The sequence below is a fragment of the Vulpes lagopus genome, chromosome 5 (genome assembly GCF_018345385.1).
Source record: "Vulpes lagopus strain Blue_001 chromosome 5, ASM1834538v1, whole genome shotgun sequence".
In the NCBI taxonomy this organism is placed as follows: Eukaryota; Metazoa; Chordata; class Mammalia; order Carnivora; family Canidae; genus Vulpes; species Vulpes lagopus.
The window spans coordinates 51434406-51438499 of NC_054828.1; positions in this window are offsets into that span (position 1 = coordinate 51434406).

Below are 4094 nucleotides of genomic sequence, written 5' to 3' on the forward strand. Positions count from 1 at the left end.
AATGAAACTCCCAATTTGAAAAGCTACTTGCATCCTCATGTTCACTGCAGCATTATTTATAGTGACCGAAACATAGAAACAACTTAAATGCCCACGGATGGATGAATGAATAAAGAAAATGTAATATGTTTGTTGAGTGGAATATTAATTAGCCATTAAAAAAAGAATGGAATCTTCCCATTTGTCACAACATGGATGGTCCTTGAGGGCCGTATGCTGGGTGAAATAAATCAGGGAGAAAATGACAGATACTAATATTGAAAAATCTAAATACTATTCTAAAAAACACCCCCAAACAAAACGAAACAAAAACACTGAGCTCATGGATATAGAGAACAAATTGGTGGTTGCCTGGGGCAGGGTTAGGGGTCTGTGAAATGGGTGAAGGGGTCAAAAGGTACAAAATTCCAGTTATAAAATGAGTAAGTTATGCAAATGTAACGCACAACACGTTGATTATAGTTGACAATACCATATTGTGTATTTGGATGTAGTTGGGAGAGTGGATCTGGAAAGTTCTTGTCAAAAGGAAAAGAATTTGTGACTCTGCATGATGACAAATACGAACTGAATTTATCATCGTGATCCTTTTACGTGGAGTAAAATGTTCAAATCGATTTACAAATGGGCGAAAACCCAGCTTGTTTTAGTGCAGGGTAGGGTGGGGGGGTGGGGGGGTGAAGTGGATTGGAATCCATAGAATCTATTGAAGCTTCATCAGAAAAATATATTTGCATGTTTATAGACAAGAATTATTTGCATTGCTATCAACGGTCCGCAATTCGCAGAGTCGTGAGATAATTCAAGTACAACGAAAAGCCCGACTTGCTCGGCGTCAGGTGGCCCGGAGCCGTGTGCGGAGAGTGACACCGCGTGGTTTTCCCCTGGAGACCCGCAGGTCGTCTTTTCTGCTTCTTCCAAAGTCTTAAATTTTCCTTACGCAGATACAACCTACCGTAGGAATGTTTCCAACGTGTGAGTCACACCCGGGAATTAAAAGGACAGGATGGGATTTTTAAAAAGTAAAGCCTCGACACACATACAGGAACAAGATATTGGAAGAGGCTGTAATTATTTGATCTGGGGCTGGGGTCCCACAGCGCCGAGGAGCAATTGCTCAGATGGGTAAGAGAAGGGTAGAGAGGGAGGTGGGCGGGGGGGGGGGGTGACTGGGTGGCGGGCACTGAGGGGGGCACTTGATGGGATGAGCACTGGGTGTTATTCTGTATGTTGGCAAATTGAACACCAATAAAAAATAAATTTATTAAAAAAAGAGAGAGAGAGAGAGAGAGAGAGAAGGGAAGCCCTAAACACGCCGCAGATTCAGACAGTTCCTCTCCTGGCCACGAGGTGTTGCTAACCAGGCGCGATGACCCCAGGGGGCAGAAGCCCAAGCAGCAGCATCGGATCCATTTGTGGAACATTCTTTTTTTTTTTTTTTTAAGCTTCTAGTTAATCTCTCTCTCTCTCTCTCTCTTTAGATTTAAATTCAATTTGCAAACAGAGAGTATAACACCCAGTGCTCATCTTGTCCGTGGTACGTTCAGCAGAGCAGCACATTGGGGTGCTCCGGGGGGCAAGACATTATGACCTCATCCAGCACCTGCCACAGGGTAACCATTAAACACGTATTTCTTGAGATGAATTATGCAGAATGCAGAGGATGCTTCTACGTTGTGGGCGGCCAGATAACACGACATTTCCTGGTGTAAGGAGTCTTCGAGGCCTCTGGTCCTATTGGGAAAACAGGAGAAAACATGATTAATTAGAAGTCCCTTGAATGGAACAAAAGGAGATGGATTCAGCTGTGAGCTCAGACTTGGTAAATCCACGCACCGTTTCCATTGCCCACGTGGACGTACCCAGAGCAACAATACTTGTTTGAATGCAGACACTGCAGACCGCCCCTTTATGAGTTTCTGTTTCACCCAAGGGCCATCAAATGTGGACTCTTCCACTCTTACTACCCCTTCTCCCCAGTTTTTGAATAATCTTGGCACAATGACAAACCGATGGCAAGCCATCTAGAATTCTACACAGTCTGCGTTGGCGACAAGTGAGAACAGAAGGGCAATGACTGCAGGGTAGTCACGGAGCTGGAAAGAGGAAGGAGAGCAAGTCAGGAAGGTCTTAGAACACCCCAAGAGCCCATCATCCTGCTCCCAACTTTCCTGGTTCCCCAGATGCCTTGTGGGGACATCAGTCGGTATTGCCTGCCTACGGCCTTTCACACTTAGGTTAATAGGGCCTCGATTTTCCCTCAGGGATGAGCCCCTGCCCCTGGGGCACTGTCCTGATGGGCTGTCAGTTCGAGGCCTCCCCTGCGGGTGGCCAACAGGTAAGCGCTAAGCCAAGCAAGGCCCGTCAATGGCTCCTTCTCTGGGAACCTGTAGAGCCTCAAATCCATTGGAAGCCTTTGAGCTTGGTGTCTCAAAGAGACCATTCATTAGTTCTGATTTCCTGGAACCCCACAGTTGCCCTGGTTTCTGTTTTCCCAAAGACTCTAGTTTTCATTTTCTTTTCCCCCAAGTCTGTGAGCCACTCTATATCCCTCCAGTCAATCAGCTAGAGTTGGTTTCTGTTGACTGCAGCCCAAGAATGGTGGCTGGTGGGATGAAGAATGGTGACTAGTAAAAGAATCTAGCTCTGTGATTGCTTCCATGACCTCTGTTAAACTTAACGTTGAGAAAGATCTGCCCTAAGGTAATGGATGATCCCTGAAAATGGAGACTATGACGTCTACGGACACCTACTTTGTTCCGGACACTTTTAAAAAAACACTCACACGTGTTATCTTATTTCATCTTCAGAATGACTCGGTTGAATCGGTGTCACTGTCCCCATTTTGCAGATGAGAAAACCGAGGCATGGAGGGGTGAAAGAACCTGCCCGTTGTCACACGGCCCAGGGAACCTTCTCAGTGTTTCTCCTGTAGAAAGCCAGTTTTTCAGATTTGTAGCAATTTCCTGGGGCTGCTCTAAAAACGTACCACAAACAGGGGTTAAAAGAACAGAAATTTATTGCCTCACAGTTCTGAAGGCCAGGGGTCTAACATCAAGGTGTTGGTAGGACCACTCTCTCCGTGACTACTCTAGGGGGAGAATCCTTGCTTGCGTCTTCCAGCATCTGGTGTCCGCCAGCAGTCCTTGGCGCAACCTGGCTTGGCGACGTATCACATCCCCTGCTATCCCACGGCCGTCTTCTCTCTGTATGTCTCACTCTTTTTCTAAGAAAACACTAGTCATAGTGGTCAAGGGTCCGTCAACTCCTGTATTACTGCACCTTAACTAATTACATCCATTTCCAAGTAAGGTCACATTCTACGGTGCCGGGGGTTAGGACTTCTTTTGAGGGGAACACAACTCAACCCATAACACGGATGGTAACAGAAATTGTTCGAAGAGGAATTCTGCGGCCGCGTATGTCTGGGAAACACAAGCTCGAACACCATCCCAGGAGGAGTCTTTGCTCTAGTGCTTTGGGAGGAGCTTTAGTTTGTTCATCCGAAGGGGAGTCACAAAGCTGGGACTATAGGGATAAAACTTCTCAAGGATGTTTGCCCGTGGACTCCCTTTGACAGGTCCACTGTGGGCGACCGTTCTGTGTGCCGCCCAGTTCTCAGGTCAGATGTGGGGCAGCAGACTGGGTGAGGTCCCCCCCGGATCCACCTCTTAGCCAACTGGTGACCTTGAGACGATTGCTTTCTTCTCTGAGCCTGAGTTTCCTTATAGCTAAGAGAAAGACAGTAACATCACTTCCCCATGGGTTTCTTGTAAGAACTAAATGAAATGGGATTTTCTTGCTCATTTTCCTCTTCTTTCACTGTCGTTTTTTTTTTTTTGTTTCCTCTTTAGGTGAATGGCTTTGTTTACAGCAGTAAAAATGTAACTGGGGTGACTATCCAACCCAACTGCACTCCCAATAAGTCTCCCAAGTTAGCAAAGAATGGGTAGTTTCTGCCTGCGGTTCCTTATTCTGGTCTTCCACCCCAGGGAGGGGAAGAGGATGTGATCATGCGATCGGGCCAGCAGATGGGAAGTTGTGAAAGGGAACTCGCTCTAGAAAAGCTGCCCACAACTGTCTCAGCTCTCAGA